Below are 13,298 nucleotides of genomic sequence, written 5' to 3'. Positions count from 1 at the left end.
CTAGGAAAACAGGGAAATGATATTTAATATCAGGTAAGGTTAGCAGTAATAACTGCACCATTAACCTCAGGAATGCAAACACTCCTTTTCTATTGACAGCATTTCAATGATTAAATATTTCATTACCATCCTTTTTCCTTTTCCATTGAGTCCTTTCTTCCTTAAACAACAGTCTATGCTTTACAAGAGGCTATCACAAGGCCTGGATTATTAAATACTAATAACTGTGCAATTTTAGTATCACTATTAAGGATATGTCTTAACATAGGATGCTCAGTTATTTTAAAGATAATGTCCGCAAACATCCAGGAAATAAGCAAAGAAACAAAATAAAAATCACAGATAACTTGAAGAGAGACCAGTTGGAGCAGGGGCAGGGGAGAACCTAAGCTGGGAATTTTGCTGAATATCATCTCATCTAAGCCCTTTCCTTTCAATAACAAAACATGTTCCTCTCATATTGATGAAAACTAGAGACTCAAAAAAATGTTAAAGGAAGTTTAAACAATCAAAATTTGCTTGAGTACAAAGAAAAGATACTGTCATATTTGCCACCTCTAGTAAGAGATGTTAAAATACAGACAGACGTGGAAAGTGACATTGACTTTGACCATGGAACAGAAAAAGAACTCTAACAACTTAAAGCTTAGTCAGACAAATTCCAAAAATATACAAGGACTGCCCCACAGGATGTTATAATAGAAATATGATTTAGAAGATTTAAAAATAAGTATTCAAATATAAAATGTTGAAGACAAGAAACTAATATTGATATTAAATGCTAAGGATATTACATCATCGCACAATGCCCAAGAGAACGTAGCAAACAAAATGTACTTTTGCTCCTGCAATGATATCAAATCTTTATAGCCCCAATTCCTGTGCCAAGTACCAGTAAAGCCATATTTGCTGACAGATTTCCTTATGACACATGCAAAAGAAAATGTAAGACATAACCTCAACTGATAAAAAGTGGGCACTGAAGTGCTGTAGAACTGAGTATGTGATGACATTTCCTCTCGTTTTTTTGGCTTGCTCTTTGCCAGGAGCTGCTTTTTCCAAAACTGATGTTTTGCACCTTATTGATTGCACACTTTTACTGATTTTCCAACTTAAAAAATAGGCTTCATTTTAAAATGTTCTAAATTTTGTCAAACCTCAGTGATAGATACATGAATGTTGATATTTTATTTTTCTGAAGACTTAAAATGTCTCAAAATAGAGAAAAAAAAAAGAGTCTTATGTGAAATTTCAGAAATTTCCCGAAGGAACTTGTAGTATTCACTATGTGGAAATACTTTACAGACATGAATAGGAATGAACAAAACAGATCCTGTCATAATTATCTGCCATCAGAAAAACATGTCTCATTGTCTTCTTGACCTACAATGTTTGAAATTATTTACACCCTGGTAAAATTTTAAAAATTGAATCTATGGCAAAGAAGACTGTGCAGAGTCACAGAATTACAACGGGCAGGAATCTAATCCTATGAAGCAGCAGTACTGTCATTTGAAGCATGAAGATATGGAAGCCTGGAACGTTAACTGGTGATCACTGAACTGAACATTAGGAAAAGAGTGCCCTAATCTAATCCTGCCACTGACTACCCATCCAAATCTTGCTTTCCCTTGGGTTCCTCATCTATTCCATGGGGATAATCCCCGTCCGCCAACTCCTGATAAGAACATTTTAAAACTATCAAGTGCTCTAAAAATGTAGAGAATTATTAGTAGTAGCCAAGGTCAATTTTTCAGTGACTCAGCCGTATCTGATATCTCCTGAACCCAAGGCTTGTTTCCCAAAACCAAGCTGCTGTTTATTACAAATCACAAATATTCATTAAAGGACCAGGAAAATAAGACAGCATAGCCATTTTGAGAGACGAGGAAAATCTTTGTACCCCACTCCACCACCACCAAAACAAAACAAAACAAAAACTACAAGGCATTGAAGATCCAGAAGTTGCGAAATAGTTTGAATACACAGCTAGTCCCCAAATTACAAACAGTTCTGTATTCATTTCTGGGTAGGGTTCTCAGATACTATTCTAGGCATACAGTTAAATTTGAATGTAACATAAACAACAAATATTATATGGGACATACTTAGCCAATTGCCAAAATAAACTGGTAAATACATACATCAAAGGGTCAACTGGTAACTACTACAAGTGAAAGCACAGTACCTTATAAGCAGAGGCAATACCATTTTTTATATCAACATTATTACAAAGAGTGATTTGGTTTCTAGGCCAGGGCACACAAGCCAATTTAAATCTTCTGTTTTAATGAGCAATTCCCTGACTTTAGCAAGTTTTCATTTAACATAAACTGGCCTTTTCCTGCATTTACTGATAAAACATTTTGAGCCCTGTCATAGTACAACAGCCTTCCACTGTCATCTTTGTCCAAAAGCAGGTTGACACATTATTTGAATGCTTTAACACTCAAAAAATACATTTCACAAAAACTAAAAGGCTGATGCTAATGATAAGAAGCCTAGATTCCACAAACTTTTCCAATCTCCCCGTGAATCTCTTTAAAGTCAACTCCATGCTGCCAACTCCCAAAGTTCTGTGTCTCTAGCTATTGTCCTAATCTACCAAAGGTTGACCCCTCCACTCCTGCATGTCTCAGCATCTCAAACATAACATGACCAAATCTAAATTTTTAATCTTCCAAACCTGCTCCTCTATCCCAGTAAGTGACACCATCATCTTTATTGCTTCGGTTAGAAATCCTGGTCACCCAAAACTTTCCTTCTGTAGGATCAAGATACCACTTCTGACATGCAGCTCCTACCACCCACTTCTGCTCACCTCCATGCATGCCATCCTGGCCCGAGCGCACCTCATCTCTCTCATGGACATCGTGGTGTCCCAGCCACTGGTCTTGTCTCATCCCCCAACCAATTTTCCACATTGTAGCCTGAGTTTACTCAAACCTGAAGGCAAATCTTGTCACTCCACTGCCTACAAATATGTATATGTATTCAGCCATAAAAAGGAATGGAGTTCTGCTGCATGCTACAACATGGAGGAACGTTGAAGATATCTTGTTAAATGAAATAAGTCAGATGCAAAAGGACAACTATTGTATGATTTCACTTATATGAAATATCTAGACTAAGCAAATTCATAGAGGTTAGATTAGAGGTTTCCTGGGGCTGGGGAGAGGGAGAAATAGGGGGTTATCGCTTAATGGATATAGAGTTTCTGTTTTATAATGAAAAAGTTTTGGGAATGGATGGTGATGATGGTAGCATGACATTGTAAATGTAATTAATGCTGCCAATTATACACTTAAAAATGGTTAAAATGGCAGAATTTATGTTATTTATATCTATAACCCAATACATTAAAAAAAAATATGTCGATATCTTCCTATCAGGTTCTATACGGCTTGGCCCCTGGTGTCTCATCCTGTGCTTCTCAGTAGCCCAATCACATCACCCCGCTACCCTGGCCTTCTCTTAATTCTCTTGGTTCCTACAGCCCAGCACTAAGCTCTCCCCACCCCAGGGCCTTTGCACATGCTGTTCCCCTTGCCTGGTCATGCTGTTCCATTGCCTGGACCGCAACTCCCCTGACTGGTGCCTTCTCATCCTTTGTTCTCAACTCAAGTGTAATCTCCACCAAGAAGTCCAACCACATCATTGACTCTTAGTAATGGCTTACTTTTCTTTAAGATGCTTATCACAGACTGTAATTCTATTGATTTGTTTCATATCTTATTTAATATTTTGTTTAACATCTACTCCTGTCAATGACAACTCTGTGCGCCACAGAACGATCAAGCTCATTTTATTCATCACCGCATTGCTACCTGTGCCTGGCCCACTGCCTGGAATGCCATGGGTATTGAAAAAGTAATTGGTGAATCATTGAATGGAAGAAAATCATTAGGCCACCAGGAAGCCATCAATCTTTAGATTCATTCACAAACTCCACAGATTTTGTATTCAATTGTGAAAGCAAAGAAATTAATCTGAACGAATGAAATTAGGACAAATATATATTAGCTCTCTGGGTACAAACAATTTTTTTAATAATACGAGAGTCAGTATATTTTTGACTATCAGACATTTCGATTTCTTGTGTGTTTTCAAGAGACAGAAAGTACAGTAGAGGCTGCCAGGTGCTGGGAAGAGAAGGGGATGGGACTGGCAACTAAAGGGTTCAGGATTTCTTTTTGGAGTAATGAAAAGCTTCTGAAAGTGATTGTGGCGATGCTTGCACAACTCTGAATATACTAAAAGCCACTGTTAAAAGGATGAATTGTAAGGTACATGAATTATATCTCAATAAAGCTGTTTTGCTATTTTTTTTTTTTAAGTAACCTGTATGTATGGCCATCGGGAGTGCCTGTATTTGAGAGGGGTTGGGAAGAGGCCTAGAACAGCTCAGCCTCAGCCCCCCAATTAGGCAAAGGACTTTGGGGGTGGGGGTGGGGGACGGGAGGGAGATGGGCTCCCAGAGCTCCAAGTCCCCGCCGCAGCACCGCCTGCAGCACCAGTCCTGGGGGCCACCGTTTTTCTCTTGCAGCGGAGGCCTCCCTGCCTACCCTGGGGATTTACAGACAACCCACCTGCCAATACAAGTAAAGGTTTCTGCTGCAAGACAGCATGCTGCTGCCCCTAAATAATTTCCTTTTTCTAACAACACTCCTCTCCCCACACGGAAGTTGGAAGAAATGCTCTGATGGTAAACACAGTTAAAGTTCCTTTAGCCAAAACCTGATTAAATACTGTACATGTGTATTTCCGAAGAGTCTCTTTATAACCCATTAAAAGCGACTGGCAAGCGGCCCATCAAATTTACAGCATTTTGAAACTCCGATTTCCTTCTGCAACACAGGCTCTACTAAGAAAGTTATCTTTGACTCCTCCCATTCTCTCACACCCCATGTCCAGTCTGTCTGGAAATCCTGCTGGCTCTGCCTTTCAAATATGTCCATAATCAGTCAAAGTAAAAGTTACATCCATGCCCCCCTCTCTCTGTTGCCCCCTCCCCGCCCCTTCTCCCTCCAGAACCTGACATCTCAAACCCCATGGCTTCTTTCATCGCAAGCCTGGTTTATTTTCCCAACTGGTCTCCCTGCTCAGGAGCCCTTAATCCTGGCCAGTCTCCACACAGCAACCAGAAGGATCCTTTTAAAAGCTAAGTCAGACCACTCCACTCCATTCCAAGCCGCCCCTCTGCCCAGGGTCAAAGTTGGAGAGGGCCGGTGGCCTAGAACCTGCATGGGCTTGCTGGCCTCCCTGCTCTCGTCTTCCCCACGCCCTCCCTTTCCCTGCCCTATTTGATGAACAGCAGACTTGTTCTCTGCCTCCAGGCCTCTTCAGAGTTGTCTGTGCCCTCTGCTGGAACATTCTTCCCCATCTCCATCATTCACCCTCTCGACTCCCAAGTCTGCACCAATGGCACCTTCTCAACAAGGCTACATCACCCTCTCTATGTAAAATTGAAACCTGCTCCCTTACACTCCCATTTTCCTTTACCTGGCTCAACTTCCTCTTTTTATCTCCTCCAGCACTTATCACCTTCAAACATACTACATAATTTACCTATTTATTATATTTATCATTCACTGTCTCCCACCTCTGGAATGTGAGCTCCATGAGGGCAGGCTCCGCTTTGTTCATTGGTATCTGCCAAGTGGCTGGCACAGAAGATGTGATCTGTAAATACCTGCCGAAGGCCTGACGGACTGGAGAGATGGATGGGGCCTCGGTGTGTGCGGCAGCCTCTGTAAGGCCCTGGGAATTACCCCGTTATGGACAGGCCTCTCTGTGGAATGACTTAGCAGACAGGAAACTCTCCTACAGGAGAAGCCCCTGGTTGACTTCTTTGGCCATTCAAACTAGAACTCAGGAATGGGACAACAGCTTAACTAAGAGTACATGCCAGGGCTAACTTCTTCATCTTTAAGTGTTGGTCGCAGTGGCCTCGAATATCTCAAAGATCCCAAACACTTTTAATGCCATTAAGTCAGCACTCACCCACAGCCTGATGGTCTCACACGGTCCTTTGAGAATTTTCACAATGTTTCTCTATTTAAGGGGAGAACGTATGACTGAGGGGAAAATGCTAAACATTCTTAATAAATTTGAACCCTACGAATAATGTGTCAACCCTCTAGAGATTAGCAATGTAAGATCCAATATCCTTTTTGGAGGCTGGGAGTGGCTTAGTAAAGGAAAGGGGAATGAGATTCAGTGGCGGTGGTACTTTGATCTGGTCCGAAGGTGGTTTTTTCCTCACATTTTACCCTCTTCCATTCCCCTGGGGGGAAAATAAGAAATGTTTTCTCTGCTACCCAATGTCCTGCCTGGAAGGCTGCCGTGGTGGGCAGACACTGCTGGTGGTGGGTCACATCTCAGGAGCTTTTACACCAGCCCTGGCACTGAGCACGGTGTCACCAGCCGCAGGCCAGTTGGGTGATGGAACAACGAATGGATGCCAGCACGGTAAGAGCCGCTGCAGATGAAAAGGAGTGTGCGGCTGCTCTACCCATCTTCAGGCCACCATCCTCCCCGGGGTTTTCCTTTTCAAGGGTGCCAGAAGCTCCCTGTGTTCTACCTCCAAGCTGCTTGGGAGGAAAGTGTGATACTAAACATGACACATCCCTGCCCATCTTAACCACCTTCTACAAAAGATGAAATTTTACCGAACTGAGTAAGAACTCAAATACTCTCGTGAAATAACTTCCACATCAAGAAGGTGAGATCATAAGGAATGCCACCCGCCTGCCCCTCTCCCAAAAAAGATGTGTTGGTCCCAAAAACAGAGCACAGATTTTCATTTAACTCTCACAATCTGTATTCTGGTGAACTACCACACTTGGTCTCCTTGTATGATCAAAAATCTTGGAGGTTTATATAGCAGCTGCTAGTGCATGACTTATAGGAACCATACATTTATTTTCCAATACGAATGTAGGGCCAGTGCTTTTCAATATGAAATGTAGAAAACATGACCCCATCTCCCCACATGGGTGACGACTTAAGCTACCCACTTCATATAGCTATCTATTTTGTTAAAGAAATGTTTAGCATTTCCTGTACATCCACAGATGATTTACAGAGATCTCAGAAAATGGTAAGGATTTGTGCACAAGTCACACCACACTTTAAAAAATAATGCATCCAACTCACGGGAGTTTTCCCAAACAGCAAGAATTGGGCATTTGGATACCATGCGAGGACAACGCTTGGTGCCTGAGTAGTTCCAGTGAGGATTTTCTAGCTCAATTCTTTTTGAGTAAAGGTAGAAAACTGACTTCAAACACAGGCTGCCCTAAATCAAACAAACCTCAATTCTGGTGGAACAAAAGCCACTTAACAGAGAGACAAAGCCATAAATGCCAGTTCTGTAAATAAAGACCAGAGCTCCTAGCCAAAGTTCAAGCTCGGCAGGACTTAGTGCAGAAGCTTCTCAGTCACCTCTGGAGAGGGCAGCTAGCACCACAGAAGGGCCACCCCAGAATAAGGACGAGAACCCCCATCACCAGGAGTCAGTCATTGCCATTTCCCAGACGGAGAGTGTGGCAGCCCACAGCAGACTCTCCAAAGCATCTAGGAAATGCAAATTCAGCAGACTTAAGACAGGGCAGTGTCACAGCCCTTCAGCAAGGTAGTGGCCTGAGCTGCCCTCCAGGGTCTAAGGCAAACACGCCTCGCAGCAGAGAGGGGTGATGCAGAGAGGGACATAGGCAGAGTGAGAACACCTGATCTCATCTCTTCTCTTCTCTTCTCTTCTCTTCTCTTCTCTTCTCTTCTCTTCCTCCTCTCTCTCTCTCCCTCTCTCTCTCTCTCTCTCTCTCTCTCTCTCTCTCTCTCTATCTCTATCTCTATCTCTATCTCTATCTCTTTCTATCTCTGTCTCTATCTCCCCCCCTCCTTCTCTCACATAAATACCACCAGAAGGAGGAAGGTAATCACCAGTCTAGTACCTGGAGAAGGGGCTCAAAGCATTTTTAACAATGAACGGATAAATGGGATTGTACCAAGATTCTTTCTCTGTCATTAGTAGCAGTTACCTGCACCCCACAACTAAGGAAACCATGCAGAGAACACTGATCCTTTAAAGAAGACACAAGGTTCAGAAACTCCTAATTGAGTTTTGAACAGGAAGTAGCGAGTTTTTAAAAAAACAAGAATATGGAGGGTGAGGGAGTGGAGAGATAGCCAGGAGGTGAGGGGGAAATAAAAGGGGCCAAGCAGTGTTCAGTGTGTCCCCGTTGGGCAGGGAGAGGTAACAGCCAGGTGAGAGAGAGGGCGGGGCCCTCGCAGCTGTGACTGAGTGCAAGGTAAGAGGTCACCAAGCACCCCATCCTCCAGGCCACCCGCAGACTCTACTGCTCCAGAATGCTAGCCCTGGCTTTGGAGTTTTGGAAACGCGCCTCTTCTTTTCTCTGGGGGACTCTTTTTTTCCAGTGCCTGGCACAAAACAGGCACTCTTTAAATGTTTGCAAAACAAACGTTAACATGCAGAGTGGTGCCTGTTTCCTGCAGAACCTGGGAGAAAGGCAATTGCTGGGGAGCAATAAATATTTAATGAGGATATCAACAACAACACAATAATATTAATGACATCCTTTCGTTGAACTCTGTGCTAAATTACCTTCTTTGGACCTCATCACACAGCCTTACGAGGCAGTCCTGTTATTATCCCATTTTACAGATGAGGAAACTGAAGCTTAGGAGACAGCGAGTCACTTGCTCTAGGTTACACAACCAGGAGGCAGTGAGGCCTCAGTTCCAAGGTTCGAGGTCATAGGACTCTAAAATGCAGCCTACCAACCTCAACTCTACTGCAGCCTCTGGCTCAGTTATCAAGCATAGTTGTGGATGGTTCGGGCAACAATTTATTAAAAGATGCAATGAATTTAGAGGTATCAGTAAAAGCACTAATACACTCCTAAATGGTCAGATGATAAAAGTCCTTTGTTTTCTAGGAATAAAAATCAGAAACAAAGCAGTTTTATATTTATTTAATTAGACTACTAGGTTGTTCCCCATAATCCCAGGTCCTCAAAAGATCCCAGATGGGCTATTATTTTTGCTGGGCACAGGGATGGGAATTCAGGAGTAACTTGGTTAACAGAATGAAGAAGAATAAGGTATGTTCTTCTTTTTAAACTCATCTGACAGCAAATGATTTTTCCCCTTATCTTAATAAGTAACAAAAGTCCTAAAGGAAGAATGCAATTAATCTAACTGAATGATGCCCACAAATGGACCTGAAAACTCACAGGATACCTCAAGATATCACAAAATCTGCCCAGGAGACTAATCTAGAAGCAAATCCTAAAATAGAGTGCATTGAAAACTTTAGGGTCACCTCCCTTTAGAGATATGGGGCATGAATGGACCCCATAAAACTCGTTCTGGTACCTAAAGAGCAAGTTCCTCTGCATTCATAACAGCATTTGTCTTTTATAAGACAAATGATTGAAACTAAAGAGCAAAGATCTCTGGAAGATTAAAATCTCTCTAGAATGAATTGTATTCCATGAATGTAGTTTATGAAAAACTAAAATGGAATTCAAACTGGTAAGGCAATAAAATATTAAAATATTAAAAATACACCAAATAGTTGGACATCCTACTCTTTTCTTTAAAAAATCAGTTTAACAAAGAAAAATTCAACATTTGAACACCTACTAATGTACAAAGGACTTTCATATGTTCTCTCATTTAATTCTCTTAACAACCCCAAGCTATCTTTTTTTCCCAACAGATGAACAAACTGAGGTTCAGAAAATATGACAACCCATCTAAAAGAATATACAATTACTAAGTGAAAGAACTGAAACTGTTGGGCCCTCTGGTATCTATCAGGCACCTAAAGTAGCTCAGTTGGGAGAGCCTTAGACTAAAGATCTAAAGGTTCCTGGTTCCATCCAAGTTTCAACAAGTTTCTGTCACCATAAGTCCATATGTTTTTCCACCACTCTTGGCTTTGAAAGAGAGCAGCAGGGATATGCTATGGGTGGACCTGGTCTGTGCCCTAATGCAAGGTCCCAGACACCGAAATCCCTCCCAATCCTGGAACGAGTCCTGAACTTGGCTTACACCTTAACACTTATCTTTGCTGGGCCACTTGCCTTAACAAGTCATTATTTGAGAGCCTAAATTAAAACAAAACAAAACACCTTATAGTTCTACCACAAACACGCATTAATATGAAGTGCACACAGGTATACATTTTTCTTAAAATCCACAAGGAAAGCTGGAAATGGCTAGCACTGCCCTCGCGGGCGCGGCATCACCAATAAGAAGCTACAGTCCTCCTGCCTCAACAGTGTACACAGAGAACTGCTAAAAATGGCCAAGCCAAGTGTTTACTCTAATGATTTAAAACCAAAGCACAGCCACTAGAAAATGGCAAATGAAGAAAGTGGTTAAGATTTTCTTACCTAAAATCGGAACAAGGAACTCTCCACTACATAATGACAATCATTCAGAGAATTCAGAGGACTAACTGCAGGCAGGAGTGATTTCTCCCTCTGAAATTAATCAGCTAATAGCCATTAATCTTTCCTACAGTATATGCATTTATAAAAGGTTTTAATAAGGCCTCCAACAATAGGTCTAGAATTAATGAATGGCATTTGAGGTCTAACATGAAAAGACTCCTTAGAAGATGAAAATTATAACTTTACTTCACATTTTGTGTTGTTTCCCCTTTTTATATGTGCTGATACTTACTATTGCTGAAGGTGCACTCATCTTTTTTGCGTTTCTGTTCCTAAAAGCAGGTAACCCTCCTCATTACCTACGTGCCTTTATTGTCTCCTGAAGGGTTGAGGGGCAGAACTTGGGCGGCTACGCGATCAGGAAGGTGGGAGCGAACCTTTTTCTCCAGCCAACAGGGCGGGCAGCTTCCGGGAGGGAAACTCGGGACCCAGAACGATCCTAGAAAGACTTGGGGCCTCCCAGAGCAGCGCGGGCAAGCTATGGGGTCCGGGTAGCATTGAGGGGACTTACTGGGTGGGTTCCCCTTACTTGGGCGCGTCCGCTCTACGCCCACCTCCCTGTTCTGCTTTCCTTCTCCATCTCTAGTTCTTTCCTCTACAGCTGTCACAGGTCTGCGCTCCGAGCCAACCCCGGAAGGGACCACGCTTATACACCCCCTTGGAGAAGTTGAGCGGACTCGTCAAGGATTTCCTTTCACTTGGGAGGTGGCGGTGAAGTGGGAAGTTAAAGCACTCGTCTTTCCATCAAACACATCCCCACCTCCCACCCCCAACAAGATGCCACTCAGCAGGCAAACAGCGAGGTGACAACGCTGGGCATTAAACTGGGGGAGAAAGGAGATGGCCTGTGGCAGTGCCGTGGGAGGTGGCGGACACAACACTACAGTCACCGGAAAAACACTATCCATTTTCCCCATCTCTCTCCCCCCAGTCCGCATTGAAGGGCACGGGAAATGACTGGCGGATGCCTGGCCTGGCAGCTGGCGCGCTGCATCTCACCCTCCACCCCTCCCTGCAGGCACGGCTACGCACAGGTGCATTTGACCCGAAGGTCGTTTTCCGACACGATGGCACCGGCTCCCAAAGGGAGACCCCAGCAGAACCCGACCCCGGGGTACTCCCTGAGGGGCATCGGACACCTCAGAGCAGCCAGCCGCACTCCTCAAGGCGCCGCACGCCCCGCCTGGCTTTGACCCTCGGAGCTTAACCCTCGATACGTGCGCAGTCAATGAGCGAACTCAAATACCTGCCGCGAGTTCCCCCACACCTGGTCCCCTCTCCTCCCCGCAGATGAAAACCCCCAAGAACCTGTCCAAGGCGCTGCCTACCCGGCCGGCTCTGACACCCTCACCCCTAGGAGACCATGGGGCTTCTGAAGGCCCCCACCCAAATCCCACCCGAGGCTGAGGACGCGGACAGCTGCTGCCACCGCATCCTGGATCCCCGGAGTTCGCAAGCCCGGGAACGGCCAGGAGACCTGTGGAACCCTGCCCGGCCGGTGGGTAGGAGGAGGCCGGGGGCTCCAGCGTCGCGCCCCTTTCATACCTGGAGCTCGCTGGGCCCCGGCTGGGGCATCCGCTGGTTCGTGCCGTCCGAGCGTTCGCTGCGCACCTGGCCGCCGCCGCCCGGCCCCAGCCCTGGCCGCCGCGCTAGCGCTTCATGGCGCACCGGGGCTGGCCCGGGGCCCCGGGAAGCGTGTCCAGTTGGCCGCGGCTGCTGCGGCTCCTCCGGCTCTGTCGCCAACGGCTCTCCGCGTTCCTCCACCCTGGCTCCGTGCGCCCTTCTTCAGCGGCCGCCCTCTTCCCTGGGCTTCCCAGGACCGGCCAAACTGGTTTCTCCGCTCCAGTGTGGTGCCTCCCGTTTTCCTCTGGCAGCCGCGGCCGCCGCGCGCGACAGGGGCTGGGGCTGGGGCTGGGACTGAGGGCGGGCCCGGCCTTCTGCCCTCCCTCTGTCCCTCCTGGGGGCGGAGAGGGGCCGGGCCGCGAGCCCCGGGGCGGGCAGACGCTCCCCGCTCGAGCCCCGCGCTTTCGACGCGCCCGGGAAGCAGTTGGGCACCCTCGGGGTTCCCCGAGCGCGTACCCTGATTCGCTAGGCCGGCTCCCCGACAGCTTCGGCCACTCTCGGCTCCCTGGCCACCCCGCCTCCCCGGGGGCTGCGCTCGCCTCTCTGCTCCTCCCGCCCCGCGTCACTTTCCCGCCGCCCTTGGCCTGCCTGGCCGCCTCCTGGGGTCGGTGACCGGCCAGCCCGGAAAGCTGGCGGCCCGCTGCGTGCCGGGGACCTGAGCTCCCTCGGTAAAAGGAGCTGTGCCCTCTCAGTGCCAAGTCACGTTTCGGGACCGGTCACCCAATGCGCGTGGCGGTTCGCCGCGCGGAAGGTGGGGGCAGAGACAGCACCAAAAGAGGTCGCGAACCTTATCCTGTAATTGCAGCAGGCTGGCATTTTGCTGAGGTCAAACGTTTATGATTTGGGTCAAAAGGGACTAAGGTGCGGCATGTGAACCGCGCAGTGTGTTGGAAATTTTGTACTTGGTGCATAGTAGCTGGCTGGGATTTGGGAGTGTGAACCGCGCCTCCCCGGCGGTACATACAGTGCCACGCCTTACACCTATAACTTTTCATGCAGAGGACTTCTGTTGCTCACCTAGTGCGGACAAATCATGGGATAAGAACGGAGGAAAGTCAAAGATGAATCAAACAGTTTGCTTAAAATGTAGCAAGAGAGCTAGGACTGATACACAAACGTGTACATTACCCCTGAGATCCGAGAGGCTCAGATCAAGTGCCCTGAGAGTTCAGATCCCAACTGGGAGATCAG

General features: G+C 45.9%; 1 protein-coding gene across 1 annotated transcript in view; it reads right to left on the bottom strand.

Annotated features, from left to right (window-relative positions):
* The window catches only part of ATP8B1 (ATPase phospholipid transporting 8B1), a 133,650-nt gene extending 121,250 nt beyond the window's left edge, over positions 1-12,400 (bottom strand). Inside the window, exon 1 of the mRNA XM_037806022.1 lies at positions 12,030-12,400. The gene's annotated coding sequence lies outside the window, so the exon portion shown is untranslated. The remainder of the gene's footprint in view (positions 1-12,029) is intronic.
* Between the last annotated feature and the right edge of the window lie 898 nt (positions 12,401-13,298).

Source organism: Choloepus didactylus, chromosome 16 (genome assembly GCF_015220235.1).
Source record: "Choloepus didactylus isolate mChoDid1 chromosome 16, mChoDid1.pri, whole genome shotgun sequence".
In the NCBI taxonomy this organism is placed as follows: domain Eukaryota; kingdom Metazoa; phylum Chordata; class Mammalia; order Pilosa; family Megalonychidae; genus Choloepus; species Choloepus didactylus.
This window is presented reverse-complemented; position numbering and strand designations above follow the sequence as displayed.